Source organism: Callorhinus ursinus, unplaced genomic scaffold (genome assembly GCF_003265705.2).
Source record: "Callorhinus ursinus isolate GAN/ISIS: 27379988/994484 unplaced genomic scaffold, GSC_fseal_2.0 scaffold12, whole genome shotgun sequence".
NCBI lineage: Eukaryota > Metazoa > Chordata > Mammalia > Carnivora > Otariidae > Callorhinus > Callorhinus ursinus.
Genome location: NW_027397074.1, coordinates 1,703,630 through 1,725,630, shown reverse-complemented (window position 1 = coordinate 1,725,630; position 22,001 = coordinate 1,703,630). Strand labels below are relative to the sequence as shown.

The 22,001-nt window shown below is 36.2% G+C and overlaps 1 protein-coding gene across 1 annotated transcript in view; it reads right to left on the bottom strand.

The window, feature by feature from the left end:
* The window catches only part of COG5 (component of oligomeric golgi complex 5), a 334,035-nt gene that overhangs the window by 101,801 nt on the left and 210,233 nt on the right, over positions 1-22,001 (bottom strand). The gene's annotated exons all lie outside the window — the stretch shown is intronic.

The window sequence follows — 22,001 nt, the reverse complement described above, 5'->3', positions numbered from 1 at the left end:
TACTATGGCAGCAGGAAAACTGATGGGGCTTGATGAACAACTAAATACATTTATGAAGGACTAAGACTAGATATATTTGTGTAGTAGACTAGGCAGATGGGAGACTGATCAGCCAAAATGGAATTTTAGCAGGGGCAGCAGGTGGGCAGAGAAAGATTAGCTCATTTAGATTTATGCTTCTAGAATCTGTGGGGCATCCAAGTGAAGATGATCTAAGCTAATAAATATGAATCTCTTGCTAAAGAGCAAGATTTAAGCTGAAGAAATAGATTTAGGTTATCAGCATTTGGAGGTTGTAGAAACTGTTAGCATGTGTGAGCTTTTCTACTGATCGCATGTAGCATGAGAAGGAAAAAAATTGTTGAGGATGGCACCTAGGAGAACAACATTATTTAAAGGTTAGCCGAAGAAATAATTCAGAGTAGAGAGAAAGGAGTAAATGTAGACAGCTACCCGCCCCCCAAAAAAAGACTGGTCACAAGTTAGTAACTGCTAAAGCTGTATGATGGGTACACTGTCAATCACTGTCCTGTACTTTGGCTCTCTACTTTGGTGTAGGCCTGAAATTTTACAAATGAATTATTTCCAAAGGAAGGGTAGGTGGAAGAAGAAGAGTCAATAAATGATTCTGAGGAGTAGTAATATCTGTGAAGGAGGAAAGCACTAAGCAGAAGAACAGTTATTGCGTTAAAGGAGTGAAATAAGAGAGGGTAATAGAGGTGAGAAGAATGACTTAGTAGTTGGGTCATCAGAATGAATTTAACAAGAACTGTTTCAACGCAGTAGAAGCTTGATTTCAGTAGCTTAGAGCAAAACAGAAATAAGAAAGTAGATACACAAAGTAACTTACTAAAACCTGGGCACGAAGGGGAAAAAAATACTTAGGTGGAGATAGAGGACCAAGGGTTTATTTTAATTTTGGTTTTAGATGGTAGACCCTTGAGAGGAAGTGGCCAGGAAAGACTGGTATTGGAGAAAGCAGAGAATGTTCTAGGAAAGGGTAGACTATAAAACACAAGTAAAGGGATAAGTCTGAGAAAAAGAAAAAAAAGATACAATCTACCTATATCTTTGAGACAGAAAGAGGTGAGGATCAGTTCAGATAAAGAGGTTATAAGTTAGTGCTTAATGAGAGAAGGTCAGAGGGAAGCAAAGGAGTTAAGATCAAAAAAGAAGAGAAAGTAAAAGATTGAGCAAAAATTCTGTGCCAGAGATCTCTGTGGAGAGATCATGTTGTGAGTAAGAAAGCCTGCAGACTTGATCAAAGAAACCAAATATATATGAATTTTAAATTAGCTCTTAATCATCTGCATTCAAAGCAGAGGGATCCTGGTGAAACAAATAGAAGGCCAAGAAAAAAAATTATTTTACTGGAAAATATCCTTCAGGGAGAAACATTTTGCTGTGTCAATTTCAAAAGAAGGCAGACACAAATTCAGTAGGGACTTCAAGATGAACACCACAGAGCAAAATGAGAAAGCCTATACAAAAAAATTTTGGCTGAAGTCGAAACGTTGGCTTTTATATGCATATTGTTCAAAGAAAAAGAACAATACTTTTGGTACATTCTACTGTTTTTAAAAATGGGGGATTAGACTAACATGGTAGTGGGAGGTAGTGAAAAGTAGTCAGATTTCAGATGCCTTTTGAAGGATGAACAGATAGGGCTTGATATAAAATGTATACAGTTAAACAAAAACTATATACAAAATGTTAACAAGATTATCTCTGGCTGATAGGATTAAATATGATGGTTTCTTCATTCTTTTTAATTTTTTGGAGGAGTAATTAGATAATCTAACTTAATTATAAACAGAAGAATAAATTTTTGATGTAAAATATTCAATACTGAAATAAATAAGGCAAAAATTTAAAGTTCCTCTTCAAACTCAAATCCCATACTCTTCCCTAGAGAGTACTGTTAAACTACAGTGCAAAAGGGTTTTAAAGCCCTTTCTATATAGTTTATTGTATTGCTCAACCTTTTTTCATTATTGCCCCTTCAAAGAGAACACTAAATTAAATAATTAATTGCATACAAATATATAAAAAATATATCATGCTTATATAATTACGGTGTACTTAGTTTACTTTCTCGCTAATAAGAGAAATTAAATACTAATAAATAAGATTTTGTTGGGCAGGATTGAACTGTAGAGGCCACAAACCGTTATAATATCTAAGATGTTTTGTGCCTCCTCACTCCCCGCAAAACAAAACAAAACAACAGAACTATTTCTCCCTCTTGGGGTCAAGATTGCCCTTGTTGGGACTGCATGGCTTACTGGTATTTAAAATTTCAAATTAGATTTAGCATGAGCCATACTCTCCTTAAACCCAGTCCCTTGGCTTCCCTTGCCATATTCTTTTTGGTTTCATCCTCCTGGAATACTCCCTGTTGCCTCCTCTGTTACAGTGTTTCCAAAACTCACCCAGTGGAAAATATTTTTTGATATGCACTCTAAAATATGTTTACTTATTTAAAATTATACAAGTACTACTATGTTAAGATACATACAATATAAAATATACGAAATAGTTTAAAGGGTAAGACTTTTTAAATGTATGGGTAGAACTTATCTTTCTCCACGTCAAACTGCATACACCTCTTTGGAAAATATGGTTCTATATGAATTTTATAAGTTGCATTTTCTTTAGACTTTGTCTAGGTACCTTTTTTCTCTATAGCCAATTTCATCCATTATCATGGCTTGGACATCATGTCTCTCAAATTTATGTCTCTAGCCTTGGCCTCTCTTCTGAGCTTCAGTTCCACATATTAATTTGCCTAACTGCCATCTTTACATGGATGTCACATGAATGAAACCTGGACATAGAGCTCATCATCTTTCCTCTGTTTTTCTTAATGTAGGCTCCACACCAAGCATGGAGCCCAATGCGGGACTTGAACACACGACCCTGAGATCAAGACCTGAGCTGAGATCAAGAGTTGGATACTTAATCAACTGAGTCCCCTCATCATCTTTCCTCTTAAATATGCTCCTCAGTTTATGCTCCCCAATGAAATCACTACTATCTCCCAGAACCTTTCTCAAACCAGAACAAAGTCATCTTGATACCTTCTCCATCTCACTGTTTCTAATCTATTACTAAGATGTATCAGTTTTATCTCCTAAGTAATTCTCAGTACACTTGTCTCCATTTTCACTGCCATCAATGTTAATCATTGTTACAGGCCAAATCCTTTCCCCACAAAATTCGTATGTTGAAGTCCTAAGCTTCCCATACCTAAGAATGTGACCATACTCAAAGATACAGTCTTAAGAGAATTAAGTTAAAATGGGATCACTGGGATGGACCCTAATCCAGTAAGAGGAGGTTATCCGAACACAGACACATATAGAAGGAAGATGGTCTGAAGACCCAGGAAGAGGACAGCCGTTTACAAGCCAAAAAGAGAGACCGGGAACAAAGAGACCCTTGCCCAGCGGCTCTCAGACAAAACCAACTCTGCCAAACACCCTGACCTCAGACTTCTAGCCTCCAGGTATGAGAAAACAAATTTGTTTTGTTAAGCCACTCAGTCTGTGGAACTTCACTGCAGCAGCCCTAGGAAACTAATAGAACCCTCGTTATCACTTTCTGAACTCCTCCAACAGGCCACCTTTCTCTAGAGTTAGCCCCCTTCAATCTATACCCCACAGTGTAATTAACAGTAAGAACTATAAATATGAATCATGTCACTTGTGCATAGGATAAAAGTTCAAAATCTGTAAAATAGCACATGGACCTCTTCTGGGCACTCGAGGCACATTATGAAATGCTCTTCCCCCTCCAGCCACACTGGACTTCCATCGTTCCCTGAAAAGGATAATGTTCCATTCTTTTTGTATACTTCTCCCTTTCACCAAGCCAACTCATCATTAACATCTAAGCTTTTTAAAATTCATTTAATGAGGTCACCGCATTATATATTTTCAGAGAACCCTGAAAATCTTTTTGTAAGCTATCACAATTATAAACCATCATTTATACAATTGTTTGCTTAATTTCCCGCCCCCCCGCCCAATTAGTACCTGTTTCTGTTCTGCTCATTCTGATACCTCCAATCACTATCACAGTGCCTGGAATATGGAATATGGCAGGGGCTCAATAATTTATTTATTTATTTATTTATTTTAAAGATTTTGTTTATTTATTTGACAGAGAGAGACACAGCGAGAGAGAGAACACAAGCAGGGGGAGTGGGAGAGGGAGAAGCAGGCTTCCCGCGGAGCAGGGAGCCCGATGCGGGGCTCAATCCCAGGACCCTGGGATCATGACCTGAGCCGAAGGCAGATGCTTAACGACTGAGCCACCCAGGTGCCCCGGCACTCAATAATTTAATAAAGAACTTAGACATACTCCATTTTCCTAATATTTTGAAATATTTTACTATAATCTTAACAAAAAGTAATCATTTGCTTGTAAATATATGCTATGCAGACAAAACTACTTAAAGAGCTACTAAAAATTTCCATTTCATTTCTTCTTTATTTGAGGAAATAATGAGATTCCATAAAAGATATATATATGTTCCTACAGTTAAAGGTTTCCTCTCAATGCAAAAACTCGTTTTTATGGAAATATACTCTAAAATAAGTAAAAACTGAAACTTTTCATATATAAAATAAGCCAGAGTCTACCAAAAGCAATTACAGTAGATCTTTTAAAATCATGTGTCTAATTTAGGGGCCCCTGGGTGGCTCAGTTGTTAAGCATCTGCCTTCGGCTCAGGTCATGGTCCCAGGGTCCTGGGATTGAGCCCCGCATCGGGCTCCCTGCTCGGCGGGAAGCCTGCTTCTCCCTCTCCCACTGCCCCTGCTTGTGTTCACTCTCTTGCTGTGTCTCTCTCTGTCAAATAAATAAATCTTTAAAAAAAAAAAATCCTGTGTCTTTAAAAGTTTTATTATAGTCTTAAGTTTGATATATATTTTGTCTTAAATTATATTGTTAGAAAATATATATTTTACTATGGACTTTAGTTGTGGTCTTATTTATTTATCTTCCCCTGCCCCAGAATATAAACAAATGCCTGAATTATTTCACAATCACTTAAATTAATACCAACATGACTAAGAATATCCAAACATTCATATTCATTATTCATTTGTTCTCACATACAGACATGTACATATACACAAAAGCGTGCATCTTGATATATGCTTAAACACGGATTCATGTTGAAATTCAGATCCTTAAAGATCTTTAGTTTCTATTGTTAAATAAAGGAAAGAGATATAAATTAAAGTGAAATAATAGAATGCTTGCCTTAAAATATCAAATTAACATACCACGGCTTAATCTTCTCTAGTCAACAGAATTAGCATAAGTAATATACTATATGAAACTACTTTTCAAGCATCTAGCTCCTATTTCCCATTTCTTTCCCATCTTTGTATCAACTAAACAGTAAGGCAGGTATTTGCCTACTGTTTCCTTCTTCAAAAAGCAGAAAAGCAAGAACAGAGAAACTCATGTCAATATATTATTTTTAAACAACCAAGAGATTCAGTGACATCAGATGGTGGAACAGGAAGACCCATCTCTTGCTCATCCACAAAAACACTGACTTAACAACAGTATATGGTCCAAAACTCCTTTACTAGAATTCCAGAAACCAGTTAAGAAGTCACAGTACCCCACACAAGCTCAAAGTCAAGAAAAGAAGCATTGAAATGGTAATAAAAATCATTTCATTTCAATCATGTCAGCTCCTCTCTCAAGCTAGCACAGCTCAGGACTGGGAGGAAAATTCCAACTTGCAGCTTCTCCCTTGGGAGGGAAAGAGAAAAGTGGAATGTACATGACCTGTATGTACAACACCCTAAAGAGTCCATTTAAAAAACCTGTTAGAATAAATGAATTCATCAAAGTTGCAGAATACAAAACCAACACATAAATATCAGCTGCATTTCTACACACTAATAACAAACAATCTGAAGAGGAAATCATGACAGTAATCCCACTTACAAAAGCACTAAAAAGAATAAAATGCCTAGAATAAACTTAACCATGGAGGTAAGGGACTTGTACGCTTAAAACCATAAAACACTGCTGGAAGAAATTAAAGATGACACAAATAAGCAAAAAATTATCTGGTGTTCCTGGGTTGGAAAATTTAATACTGTTAAAATGTACATAGTACCCAAAGCAACCTAAAGAGTCAATGCAATCACTATCAAAAATCACAAAGGACTATTTTGCAGAAATAGAAAAAAACAATCATTTAAAATTTACATGGAATCTCAAAGGACCCCAAATACCAAACAATCTTGAGGAAGAAAAACAGAGCTGGAGGTCTGAGACTTCCTGAGTTCAAAACATATTACAAAGCTAATCAAAAATAATATGGTACTAGTATAAAGACAGACATATAAACAAATGGAACAGAATAGAGAGCCCAGAAAGGAATCTTCCCATACATGGTTGTATGATCTCTCATGAGCATGCAGCAGCTACACAATGGGGAAAGGACAGTCTGTTCAACAAATGGTGTTGGAAAAAACTGGACATCCATGTGCAAAAGAAAGAAACTGATCTCTGCCTTACACCATATATAAACATTCAAAAATGAATCAAAGCCCTAAATATATGACCTAAAATTACAAAGCTTATAAAAGAAAACATAGGGGAAAAGCTTCATGATAATGGATTTGGTGGTGATCTCATGGATGTAATATCAAAATTACAGGTATCAAAAGCAAAAATAAGGAAATGGAGCTACATCAAACTTCAAAACTTCTGTATGGCAAAGGAAATAATCAACAGAAGGAAAAGGAAACATACAGAATGGGAGAAAATACTTGCTAGCCACATATCTTAAAGTCCACAATACATAAAGAACTCCTACAGGGCAAGTGGCTAGCTCAGTCAGTTGAGCATGCACCCTTGATCTCAGGGTTAAGAGCTGAAGCACCATGTTAGGTGTAGGGCTTACTTAAAAAAAAAAAAAAAAAAATCCAACAGAACACTTCTACAACACAATGAGAACAAGAAACAAATAACTCTATCAAAAAATGTGTAAAGGCAGGGATGCAGAGAAAGGGGAACCCTCCTACACTGTTGGTGGGAATGCAAGCCGGTGCAGCCACTCTGGAAAACAGTAGGGAGGTTCCTCAAAAAGTTGAAAATAGAGCTACCATATGACCCAGCAATTGCACTACTGGGTATTTACCCGAAAGATACAAATGTAGGGACCCGAAGGGGTGTGTGCACCCCGATGTTCATAGCAGCAATGTCCACAATAGCCAGACTACCGAAAAAGCCAAGATGTCCATTGACAGATGAATGGATAAAGAAGATGTGGTGTGTACACACACACACACACACACACACACACACACACACACACACACACACGGAATATTATGCAGCCATCAAAAGGAATGAAATCTTGCCATTTGCAATGACGTGGATGGAACTGGAGGGTATTATGCTGAGCGAAATAAGTCAATCAGAGAAAGACATGTATCATATGACCTCACTGATATGAGGAATTCTTAATCTCAGGAAACAAACTGAGGGTTGCTGGAGTGGTGGGGGGTGAGAGGGATGGGGTGGCTGGGTGATAGACATTGGGGGGGTATGTGCTATGGTGAGCGCTGTGAATTGTGTAAGACTGTTGAATCACAGACCTGTACCTCTGAAACAAATAATATATTATATGTTAAAAAAAAAAAGAAAGAAATAGCAGGAAGGGAAAAATGAAGGGGGAGAAATCGAAGGGGGAGACAAACCATGAGAGACTATGGACTCTGAGAAAACAAACTGAGGGTTCTAAAGGGGAGGGGGGTGGGGGGATGGGTTAGCCTGGTGATGGGTATTAAAGAGGGTACGTACTGCATGGAGCACTGGGTGCTATACGCAAACAATGAATCATGGAATACTACATCAAAAACTAATGATGTAATGTATGGTGATTAACATAACGTAATAAAAAATCCATATAAATCTATAAATAAACAACTTAAAAAATCTATATAAATCTATAAATAAACAACTTAAAAAAATGTGTAAAGGACTTGAATAAACATTTCTCCAAAGAAGATAATACAAATGGTTAACAAGCGTATAAAAAGATCATTATCACTAATCATCAGGAAATGCAAACCAAAACCATAATGAGATATGACCTCATACCTGTCAGGATGGCCACTGTCAAAACCAAGAAAATAATAACTGTTGGTAAGGATGTGGAGGAATGGGACCCTTATGCATTGTGATGGGAATGCAAAATTGGCCAGCTGCTATGAAAAACACTATGGAGATTCTTCAAAAAATTAAAAATAGAATTATCCTATGTCAAATCTTAACTAACTGAATTACTAAAAAGAAAATAACATTTCATTTCAGCATTAGATTTCTATTTGAGCAAGCAGCCTAATACAAGATTTCTTTTTATAACAGAATACAGAAGTATACATTAAGTCTAACTAAAGTACTCCTGCATAGTTACTTAAGAGAACTATTAACGTCTTTCACTTGTACTTAAGTAGCTTGAATCCCTAATGCAGACTGATACTGTAGAGAATTCTGAGGAACCATAACTGGCTGCTGGTTAAAGAAGTCTATGACTCTTGAACAGAAAGTTCAGTTCTTCTACAGAGTCTAAATATCATTTTTGCACACCAAGATTAAACCTATTACAGAAGTCTTTCTACAGGTCTTCCTACAATAAGCTTTCCTTCTTCAGATGCTTTAATATTTTACCACTATAAACTATTAAAAGGTATTTTCTGTTAGTATTTCCACAGAATATCATAACAAGTACGTCCTTGTGAAGGGTTCCACGAATGGAACAGGTATGACTGGAGAGGAAACCAGTGGGGAAATAAGTTGTCTAAAGGCAACTTTTTATCCCAGTGCCCAGCAAAGCATTCAATTATATTTTGTAAATATGCTCATTTCAGTATCATATAGTATTTCCTTTCATAGATCAAACGTGAATTAGAAATTGTATTTAAGGGGACGCCTGGGTGGCTCAGTCGGTTAAGCGTCTGCCTTCAGTTTGGGTCATGATCCCAGGATCCTGGGATTGAGTCCATCAGGCTCCTTGCTCAGCGGGGAGCTTACTTCTTCCTCTCCCCCTGTTTGTGTGCTCTCTCTCTCTCTGACAAATAAATAAGTAAAATCTTAAAAAAAAAAAAAAAGGACATTTTATTTAAGCCATCCCCAGGAAAAAAAGAGCAAAAATTAAAAAGAAAAGTATTAGAGTGACTTTAAGGGTGTTTAAACACTTTAAAAGTGTCTGCACTTTTTCTTCACTTCTACTCACACATGTTTACTCACTACAGCTTCTCTACAACTCCATAATGGAGAATACTAACCCACCTGCCTGAAAAAGTGAAACAATGTAAATATTCAGCAAGGTTCTAATTGTTTAATATTAAGAGAGAGAGAAAGGGTCTAGTACTAAGAGAGAGAGAAAGGGTCTAGTATTACAACTTTAGCAAAAAATGATTAGTGTATCATACGGAAGTTAAGTATTTTGGATATTTTAACATTTATTATTATATAACAAGAATGATTGCTTCAGAGAGAGAATAAAAATACGTTTCTTCACTCAAATGAGGAAAAAATGGAGAGAACTTCCCTCCATCCACCCTGACACTCTGCTAAATGTGGTTGACAAGAGGTATTACAGATGATCCTAATCAGTAAAAGTTGTTATATTTCCAGTTGTGTTCATGTCCAGGGCTTTCAAAAGCCAACATATGACACATGGTATGAAAAACTTCATAGAGAAATAATTGGTACAGAGAGGGGGATAGAAAGAGAAAAAAAGAGAGGGAAAGAATAGCATAAAAGTCAGAATCAAAATGAAGGTATCAATTTTAAATTATAGGCAGTCCTAGACTAGTTCAATTTTCTAGAGATAGACATGTAGCTTTCTGTTGATTCTGATAGGTCTAAGATTTGTTCAAATGTACAGAAAAGCAATAGAAGTGAATTCTTCTGGGATATTTGAAATCTATTATTTATTTTTCTTCTCTTATTATGTTGGGTTGGCCCTGCAGGGCAATGTTGAAAAGCAGCAGGGACAGTGGGCATCTGACCTTTTCCCTGACTGTAAAGGATATGCTTTTCAATAAGAATGATGACTATTAAAGGTTTTATTAGATATCCTTTATTAATTTAAGAAAGTCCCTTTCTCTTAGAGTTTGCTAGTATTTTTTCTCATCATGAATTTTGTCAAATACTCTTTCTGTATCTATTTAGATAGTTGTATCATTTCTACTTACTGCTATGCTTGGTGTACTAATATTTTAAGATTTTTCAGTGTATGTGTCTGAGCATGACTGGACTGTAATTTTCCTTTTTTGTAATCTTTAACTGGTTTGGTATACAGGTCACTTTTTAGTCTCATAAAATGAGTGAGGGAATTTTTCTTCCCTTAAAAAAAGAATGATCTGTCCCTTAAATTTTTGGTAGGAGTTGCTTGAAAAACCATCTGAGACTACTGGTTTCTTGGTAGAAAGACTTTGAACTATCAATTCAGTTCCTTTGACGGTTAAAGGACTATGCATAGTGTCTAATTCTACTTAACATTTTTGGCAAGTTATGTTTTTCTAGAAATGTGTCCATTTCACCTGCCTTTTAAAATTATTGAAATGAAGTTTTTCATGGTATCTTTTTTCCTTTAGACTTTAAATTTTGAACTTATAGAAAAATTTTACACTTAGAGAAAAGCTGCAAGTATAACCACCCTCCCAAAATCCTACTGTTTCTTCACTCCAATTCACCACTTGTTAACTAACACTGAGCCACATTTACTTTATCACTATCATTCTCGCTCGCTCGCTCTCCCTCCCTCATTCAAACATCTGAGCGTAAGTTGTACATCAGAGCTCTGTACCACTAAATAATTAAGTGACCCCCAGGAATAAAGACATTCTTCTAAATACCCATACTACAGTTATCAAACTTGGGATTTTTAACCTTGTTATATATATATCTCATATACCTTTCATATTCCTATTTCATGAACTGTCCAGTGTTTTTTATAGCACTTTTTTTCTGGAACAAGAACTAGACCAGCGTCATGTATTTTACAGTTAGCTGTCATATCTCTTTATATAAAGTCTTACCTACTATGAAACTATTTTTTAATCTTTTACATCATTGATATTTTTAAGCAGTGAAGACTAGTTATTTTACAGATTGTCCAAAAGTTTAGATTTATCTTGTTTCCACATAATTAGACTCAGGTTATGCATCTCTGTCTGGAATACAACATGAATAATAAGTCCTTGGGATATCATGTATATTTGCAGGGTATTGGGGGCATTAATTGTGATTACATAAAGTGTTATCTGATTCTTCTACTGTATAGTTGCTACCTTTCTTTTTGGAATTAATAAGTAATTACTGGGGAGACACTTTAATACCATGTAAATATACTGTTCCTTATCAAACTCTCCTTCCTCCAGATTTAGCATCTACCGATGATTACTGCCTGAATCAAATTTTATTAAAATAGTTGCAAAATAGTTATCTTTTTAATTTCATTGTTCTTTCCAATTTCATTAACTCACAGTCCATTTTAAGGGAGAGCTTTTCTTTCTCACTTGTCAGTCCATCCATTTGTTTGTCTAGCTTGACATACGGACCTCTGAATTTTTATTTTATTCCATAGGTTAAAATCCATTACTGTCCTTACTTGTTGTGATGATCAGTTTTGGAGCATTTCTTTATTTTCTGACACAAGATATTCCACGCTCATCTTCAATTTTCTTAGCTCCAAGCCCAGAACCAGCAATTTCTTTAAATAACCCTGATAGTATTCTGTCATCTTATTTTGAGTTGGTGCAACGCAAAATACATTTTGTAATCTGTATAATATACATATTCTGAATACCAGCCCTTAATCAGATAGAGGACTGTTAGTGAATTCATACAGTTGTGGACCATCAGCACAATCCACTTTTAGAACAATCCCACCATCACAAAAGTTCCCTCTTTATCCATCCATCCATCAAACCCTGCTCCAACACCCAAGGACAATTATTTATCTGCCTTCTATCTATAGTTTTGCTTTTGCAGAAATTTCATATAAACAAAATTATACAACATGTACTCTTTTGAGTTTGGCCACTTTCACTTATCATGTTTTCAAGGTTTATTCATGTAGTCTGATATATAAGTATTTTGTTCCCTCTTATTGTGGAACAGTAATCTATTGTATAAATATATGACTTTTTGTTTATCCATTGACCAGCTGATGGACATTTAGATTGTTTCCACTATTTGGCTATTATGAATAACGCTGCTATAAACAGTTGTGTAGAGATCCTCTTTGTAGACACAGGTTTTCATTTCTCCTGGGTAAATATTTAGGAATGGAACTGCTGGATCATATGGAGAGGGTATACCAAGAAACTGCCAAAATACTTTCCAAAGTGGCAGTACTATTTTACATTTCTACCAGCAATATGAGTGTTCCAGTTTCTCCGTATCTTCACCAATACTTGTTACTTAACTGATAGTCATTTTGATTCCTGGTTGTGCAGTGGAACCTCCTGTAGTTTTGATTTGCATTTCCCTAATGACTAATATTGAGGTCTTATGTATATGATTATTATTCATTTGCGTATCTTCTCAGTTAAACAGTCTATTAGAAACTTTTTCCCCCTTTTAATTCCTCCCTCTTGTGGTTCCCCAACCTCCTCCACCCCATCTCTTCCCTATATAACCACTATTCTGTTTCTACCATGATAGATTGGTTGTATTTTCCACAATTTCATTCCAAGCAGTCCTTGTTGTGCATGGTACCACGTTAACAGAAACTCACATATATCAGAACTATGCAAAGCAAGGACAGAGTTTGAATGTGCATACGTTTCCGTAAACACAGTCCCGTGTAAAGCAAGGACTGCCTATACACAGAATTGTAGAATACATCCTTTTCTCTTTGGAGTCTTCCATTCAATATAATAATTTTGAGATTAATTATGTTTTCACATGTATCAGTAGTCCACATTTCTTTTTGTTGCTGATTACATTCATTATATAGCTTTACCATGGCTTACTTATCCATTCACATGTTTATGGACACAGGTTGTTTAAGGTACTGGCTGTTAAATAAAAAGCTGCTAGTGGACATTTGTATGCAAGTCCTTTATGGTAATACTCTTTCATTTCTTTGGATTAATACATGGGGGTATATTGCTGAGTTACATAGTAGGTGTATGTTTAAATTTTTAAGAAACTGTCAAACTGTTTTCCAAAGTGGTTGTACAATTTTATATTTCCCATCAGCAGTATGTAAGAATTCCAGTCCCTCTATAACCTCACCAGCACCAACGCTTGATATGGTCAGGTCTTTTAAGTTTTAGGTATGTGCTTATTTGACATCTATCTGTAAAGTATCCCTTTGAATCTTTTGTCCTATTTTTAAAATAGGACAAAAATAGAATGTTTTCTCAGTTTTTTAGATAGAAGTTCTTTATTAAATATATGATTTGTAAATATTTTCTCCCAGTATATGCCTTGTCTTGTATTCTCTTAATGAAGTAATTTGCAGAGCAGAAATTCTTAATTCTGAGTAAGTCCAAAATACCAGTTTTTTTTTCTTTTATGGATCAAGCTTTTGGTGTTGCATTGAAGAACTCTGCCTCCCCAAGGTCACAAAGTTTTTATTTTTTTCCTCCAGTCTGTTTTAGAATTTTAAGTCTTACATTTGGGTATCTATATGTTCCAGCATTATTTATTAAAAAGACTATTGTGTAACCACTGAACTGCTTTTGCAACTTTTTTTGAGAATCAGTTTTTCACATATGTGTGTGAGTATATTTTTGGACTTTTTATTCTGCATCAATGATCTGGGTCTCTAACCTGATAACACCACCACACTTTCTTGAATAAGGTAGTTTTGTAAGTCTGGAAATCAAATAATGTTAACCCTTCCAATTCTGCTTTTCTTTTTCAAAGCTGTGTTGAGTATCTTAGGTCCTCTGTATTTCTATTTGAATTTTAGATGCAGCCTGTCAATTTCTCCAAAACATCTGTTGGGATTATAGCTCTATTTGGGAAGAATGGACATCTTAACAACAGTGAATCTACCAACCCATAAATAAGGTATCTCTCTCCATTTACTTAGGTCTTCTTTAATTTCAGCAATATTTTATAGTTTTCAGTATACAGATGATATTCATCTTTCAACAAATTTATTCCTATTTTATATTCTTTGATGCTGCTATATATGGAATTATTAAATTTTAATTCTCAATTGTACATTGCTAATATATAGAAATACAATTGATTCTTTTGTATTGATCTGTATTCTGTAATCTTGTAGTAAGTGATTTCTTAGTTCCAGTAGCTTTTAAAAAAGATTCCATCAAATTTTCTACATAGACAATGATGTCATCTGTAAATAGAGACCACTTTATTTTGTCCTTTCCAAACTGGAAATCTTTCATTTCTTCTTCTTGTTCCATTCCACTAGCTAGGATAATGTTAAATAGGAGTAGTGAGAACAGAAAGAAATCCTTATCTGCTCCCTGGTTTTAGGAGAGAAGCATTCAGCCCTCATGATTAAGTATGATTTTACCTGTTCCTTGTTCCTAAATGCCTTTTATCAGGTTGAGAAAGCTCCTTTCTATTCCTAGTTTGCTAAGAGTTCTTATCAGGAATGGATGTTGGATTCTGTCAAATGCTTTTCCTGATGTATTGAGCTAATCATATGGTTTTTCTTTTTTAGTTTGCTGGCCTTCCTTTTCCAATTACAGCCTTATATTAAAACCTCATTTAATCCTCCATAATTTTTAACCTTTCATATTTTCCATATCTTTCATTTATGCTGCATTCTGGATAATTTCATTAATTCTGTCAGCCTCTAATTCATTCTTTGACTTTATGGACTATCTGTCTAATCTGCTAAATTTTTTATTTCAGTGATTTTATTTTTAATTTCTCAATGTTCTATTTGGTTCTTTTTAAAGAACTACCTGGTCATTTTTTAAGTCTTTTGTTTCTCATTTTTTATTTCATTTTCTATTCTTTAAATACATCATATACAGATATTTGACATGCATAAGTATATCTGAATATGCATCTTTGCCCTCAGAGATTCTCTCACCTTTTGCAGGCCCAAGATTGCATTAAATATATTTTTCCAATATACTGAAAATTTATTTACACTGCAGTAAGAGGACTCTTTAGAAGATCCAGTCCCTACACCAGTAAAAGCAAAAACCTTCTTACCTTTATAAATGAGAGTACTTACTGATGATATCTGACTTAGAAACTTAATTGGCTTATTGTTACTTGATTTTTTAATCAAATTAAGATGCCACAGATAGATGAGTTAAACATTTTTCTCATAATATTAAAAAGATTTCACAGTTGGATGTCCTAAAAATTTTGAGTCTTTAATCCTATCACCAAATCATTTGATATGTCTAAAAGAGGAAAAGAAAACACATTCTTTTTCACAGTTAAAATTCTCATTAGTACTATAGCTGCTCAAAATGCTGAACACATTCCAAATTTAGCCTAATACATCCTACACACGATTATAAGATTTTGTTCAATGATAAAAACTGCTGGCTTAGAAAATGAAAGTATCGTACCTATTCTCCTAAATACAGAGAAACTGGCTTACTTCTGCAGATAAGAATCTACAACCTGTTTTCCACTGTGTGGATCCTGATAATTTGTCGATAATTTGCTACACTCACTTTAACAGAGATATACAGTATTGATAATTACATAGTGACATTAGAACTCCTAACTGCGTGGAGCACCGGGTGTTATGCACAAACAATGAATCATGGAACACTACATCAAAAACTAATGATGTAATGTATGGTGATTAACATAACAATAAAAAATAATTAAAAAAAGAACTCCTAACTGCTTTTAAAAGATAACAAAATTGAGTGACTGACAGGTATGAATATGTTTTTTCAAATTATACTATGAACTGAAAATAACAAGCTAATTCTACAAGTTAGCCAGGACTTTATTAAATTAAGCAGAATCAGAATTAGTTATCTTACTAAGGAAAAGCTTTCAAAAGGGCTCCGCATTTAAATTATATTCCCAAGATTGTTATACCTAATATAATTGGTCCAGTTTTATTTTATATTCTTGTTATAAAGAATACATCAGTATAAAGATGGCATAAATGGTTGGTATGAACTATTCCCCATTATAAATCAAAGGGAAAGTATTTATTAATTTAGCTTTCAGTAAATTTCAAAATATAGACTACTACTTACAAATATTTCAACACATAAATTTTAAAAAACTGTTATAGGTAGATTCCAATTTCAAAGATATTTACTAGAAATTATCTAAGGAAAAAAGCATTAATTTCTAAACAGATACTATAGAAAGCATATGGCATAATTCTAATATTGTTTCATCTTGAATTGTTTACAATTTTATTTTTAATATATATATTCACTGGTTAAAAAGGCTAAACCACTAAATTAGAAAGAACTTTCAATACCAAGATATTTCCTTTTTAAAAACCTTGAAATTGCAAAAACCAGTAGCGTAAGAACTTTCTGTTCATAAACTTTTCCTCTAAAAGAGATTACACAAAGATTCAGAGATGTTGGTCCAGATACCACTCTTCAATGATCCAGAGCACTGATCATTAAAAATCACAGCATCCTCTACTCCAAAGTTTAAATCTGTCTGAAGACTTTAAGGATCATTATTTGGGGACTCCAATCATCCTAGAAATCCTGCACTTTCTACAAATATTCTGTTGCCATCGATAATTATTTTCACTAGAATAATAATGTTCTTACATGGTAGTTATGTAATTAGCAAAAATATCTGTTCATAGCTTTGCAATAAAGGAAAAGACTAAAGAAATTACAGTAAATGCAGTGAAATTTATGTGCTATTTCTGAAATATGTGACAGGTGTTTTAAGGGTTTTGTTTTTTACTTTTCTCTTGCCCTGGAAATCCCAAGTATTTAGGATCAAAAGTTATTTTGGACTTTTCACAAAAGACTGATCTTTTTTGAATATACATGAGTATAATGAATTCCAAGAGGGGCTTAAATTTTTTTTTCATAAACACTGCCACAAAAGAATAACTAAACTGGAAATTTACATTAAAATTTATGTATAAACATGTGTGTTGTATATGACTATTTTTTTAAATAGGTAAGAACAGTGTTTGAAAAATCAATCTTTATTGGTTTTATTTTTAATTCAGTAAGAAATTTTGTGAGTTACTGTAAAGACTGAATAAAAAGAAAGCATACATCCCTGTTCATAATAATCCTTTATAATTGGTAGTAATTCACATGCATTTAAAATCTGGCAAACAGAAGTTGCCAGAGTTCATTCCCAATAATAACTGATGAGAATTTATATGAGTTTGTATGTAGAAACTTCATCCAATATAATAGTATCACAAACATAAGCATCTTTAAATGGCACGATTCCTCTTTTTTCTTTAGTTCCCTTGAATATAATGGTTTCATGTAATTGTTCTTCTGCTGCTAGAATATAGCCAAACTATTAAAAAGGAGTAAAAACATATACAAAGGATTACATAGTAAAAGCCTGAAATCAAGACACTCCAATAAAGAATAAATTAATTACTTTGGGTAGAAAGGCGACCAAAATTAGAAGAAATGAATGATAACACTGCATGTGCATTTGCTTGCCTTTAAACATGAAGTCCTCATATTAGTTATCCATTCCACCACTAAAACTAAAAAATTAATAACTATACAAGAGAGATTAATAACTATGCAATATACTATATGACCCATAGCAACTGGCTGGGAAAAGCTAGAGAGGCTGAATTTCGCAAGTTCTTGCAGACAGCGGGGCTTAAATCCAGAGTTCTGGAGATCAGCAGATGTGGCTTGGGGAGAGCTCAGAGGCATCGGGGCTGTTCTTGAAAAGAAGGCAGGTAAACAACCTGTGGACACACAGCATGGAAACAGCGACCTGAAGAGCACCTAGCACACACAGTGGGGAGGTTATCTGCTCATCTCAGAGCTTGTCCCAGAGAGGCAGCATTCATGGAGAGACCCTACTGGGAACAAAGGAACTGGCCAGCACAGGGCCACCTGGGGGAACAGGGCAATGCCCACACTCCCTATCTAACTTACTTACACCCAGCCCGCACCCCTCCCACTCCAGTGGAACTGCCCCTCCCAGACACACCCACCTCAGTCACAGCAGCAGGCCTTCTCCCCCAGAAGACCAGCCCAAACCCCTGCCAACACCACGTTTCCCAACCTGGGAGTTTTGCAGAGTCTCAGTTCCAACAACAGTGCCAACACGTCTCACTTCACAAGCAGACCAGATCACACCTACTTAAAATGTGCCACATTCAGGACAGGGACCAAACACTGTCCACAATAGGCAAAGACAGCCTCTGCCGATGACTGGCCTGAACGTTAAAGTGGCCAGGTCACAAAAGCTGATTGCAAGCAGCACACACTAGAGACACTGCTGGAAGTGCCAGGCCTTGGGGAACAGGAGACACTACATGGCAGGGCACTATAGGACCTCTTCTTCATAAGGCCATTACTTTCAAGAACAGGAGACATAACTGACTTTCCTAACACACAGAAATGGGCACATGGATTTAGACAAATTGAGAAGACAGAGAAATGTATCCCAAATAAAAAACCAAGACAAGGCCATACATGGCCAGAGACTTAACCAAAACAGATATTAGTAACATGCCTGATAGAGAATTTAGAGTAAGGATCATAAGACTACTCACTGGACTTGAGAAAAGAGTGGAAGACATGCGTGAGACCCCTAATGCAGTGATAAGGAATACCATAGCAAAGATAAAGGGCTCAATAAACGAAATGAGAAACATGCTTGATGGGATGAATAGCAGGATGGAAGAAACAGAGGAACAAATCAATGATCTAGGAGACAGAGTAATGGAAAGAAATCAAGATGAACAAAAGAGAGAAAAAAGAATGATGGAAAAGGAAAACAGACTTAGGGAACTCAGTGACTCCATCAAACAGTAACACTCACATTATAGGAGTCCCAGAAGAAGGCAACAAAGAAAAGGGGGCACAAAGTTTATGTGAAGAGACAACAGCTGAAAACTACCCTAATCTGAGGATGAAAACAAATATCCAGAACCAGGAGGCCAGAGAACCCTCAACAAAATCAAGAAAAGCAGACTGACACCAAGACATATTATAATTAAAATGGCAAAATATAGTAAAGAAAAAACTTCAAAAAGAGCATGACAAAAAGAACAAAGTTACATAAAAGGAAAACTCCATAAGACTATCAGGGGATTTTTCAGTAGAAACTTTCCAAGGTAGAAGAGAGTGGCATGATCTATTCAAAGTGCTGAATGGAAAAAAAACCTGCAGCCAATAATACACTATCCAGCAACGCTATCATTCAGAATAGAAGGAGAGATAAACATTTTCCCAGACAAACAAAAACTAATGGGAGTTCATGGCCACTAACCCAGCCAAGCAAGAAATATTAAAGGGGATTCTATCAGTGAAAAGGAGAGACTAAACTAACAGTATGACCAAAGCAGTAAATATTAATATTTTTGTAAAATATTTGTCAAGGAACTTACAAAATAAAAGGGTGTGAAATATGACAACCTATCCCTAAAATGTGGGGAGAAGAGGAGTAAAGGATGGGTTCAAACTTCAACAACTATCCACCTAACACAGACTGCTATATACAGAAGATGTTATACTTCATACAAACCCAATGGCAACCAAAATCAAAAACCACTAATAAATATGCAAAGAATAAAGACAAAGAAATCCTCTTAAAAAACAATTATTTTACAAATTGACAAAAGCATCTTATTGTTTCTTTCATATGATTAAAAGCCAAATATGGGGGGCGGAGCAAGATGGCGGAGGAGTAGGAGACCTAGATTTCGCCTGATCTCAGGAATTCAGCTGAATAGGGATCAAACCATTCTGAACACCTACGAACTCAACAGGAGATCGAACAGGAGAGAAGCAACAACTCTCTGAACAGAGAAGCGACCACTTACTGGAAGGTAGGGCGTGCAGAGAAGTGAATCTGAGGCGATATTCGGGAAGATAGACGGCGGGGGAGGGGCCTCCGCCGGCCGCTTCTGGCAAGTGATAGAGCCGCGGAGCACAAAATCGGACCTTTTAGAAGTTGGCTCGGCGGAGGGACGTCGCTGCAGTGGCTAAGTGGGGGGTGGAATCCTCCCGGGACACTGTGGTCTCAGGACCCTTGGGGTCACAGAGAGACCGGGGGTGCCTGAGTGCGCCAGAGCTCCCAGGTATCAGAGCGGGGAAGCCGGATGCAGAGATGGAGCAGAGTCGCGGGCTCTCAGCTCGGGGTTGCCATAAACTGTGATCTGCGGCCCAGTCGGGGCACGGCTCCCCCAGCAGGGACCCAACAAGCAGCAGATCCGGGGAGACTCCCCTTCCTTCCCGGGGAGGAGCGCTGCGGGAACGCACCGCAGGGATCTGCTGGGTTTGGAGACTCCACACGGGGTCGGGTGCCAGAGATAGCAACGCTCGATCACAGGCCGGGTGAGCACGGAGTGCGGCCGGAGACCGGGGACACAGAAGTGACTGCTTTTCTCTGGGGGCACACTGAGGAGCGGGGCCCCGAGTTCTCAGCTCCTCCGGGTGGAGATTGGGAGGCCACCATTTCTGCCCTGCTCCTCCAAAGCTGTACCGAGAGCTTGCAGGGAACAAAAGCTCCTGAGAGCAAACCGGAGCAGCTTCCTTAGCCCGGACTGACAAGGGCGGGGCAATTCCGCCTCTGGCAAAGACATTTGAAAACCACAGCAACAGGCCCCTCCCCCAGAAGATCAGCACAAACAGCCAGCAAGCCAAGACCAAGTTGATCGATCAAGGAGAATGGGAGAACTCCAGCGCTAGGGGAATACTGCACATAGATTCATGGCTTTTTTTTTTTTTTTTACCATAATTCATTATTTCATCAAAGTTAATTTTTGTTGACTGTTTTTTTTTTATTTTTCTTTTTCCCTTTTTCAACCAACATCTTATCAATCCCTTTTTTTTAAAAAAAAACACATTTTTTATTTTTCATTTTTAGAGTCATATTTTATCCCTTCGTAATAGTTACCCTTATTTTTGGCATATATATATAAGTTGTTCTCTCTTTAAAATTTTGAGGTACAGTTTCTTCTAACAGATCAAAATATACCCTAAATCACTAGGGTATGGCTTTGTTCTAGTCTCCTGCCTGATCACATTCTCTCCCTTTTCCTTTTTTTTTTTCTTTTTTTCTTTTTTTTCTTAAATCTTCTTTCTTTTTTCAAACAACTTATCTTTCCAAGTCCTTTTATAAAATCTTTTATAATTTTCATCATTACAGTCATCTTCCATCCCTTCATTGTATCAACCCTTATTTTGTACATATATGTCTTTCTTCCTTTAAAATTTTAGGAGGCACTTTTTTCTAACAGACCAAAATTCGCCCAAAATCTAGTGTGTGGCACTGATCTATGCACTAGCCTGATCATATGTGATCATATTCTGCTTTTTTTGTACTGTTTTGTTTCTGTTTTTATCTTTTTTCTTTTTTTTTTTTTCTTTTTCTCTTTCTTTTTTCTTTCTTTCCCTTTCTTTTCCTCTAGTTTCAGGTCTTTTCTGATTGGTATACAGTATATTTGCTGGGGATGTTGTAAACCTGTTAGTATTTTGTTCTCTCATTCATCTATTCTCCTCTGGACAAAATGACAAGACGAAAGAAATCACCTCAGCAAAAAGAACAAGAGGTAGTACCGTCAGCCAGGGACCTACTCAATACGGACATTAGTACGATGTCGGACCTAGAGTTCAGAATCATGACTTTAAAGATACTAGCTGGGCTTGAAAAAAGCGTGGAAGTTATTAGAGAAACCCTTTCTGGAGAAATAAAAGAACTAAAATCTAACCAAATCGAAATCAAAAAGGCTATTGATGAGGTGCAATCCAAAATGGGGGCACTAACTGCTAGGATAAATGAGGCAGAAGAGAGAATCAGCGATATAGAAGACCAAATGATGGAAAATAAAGAGG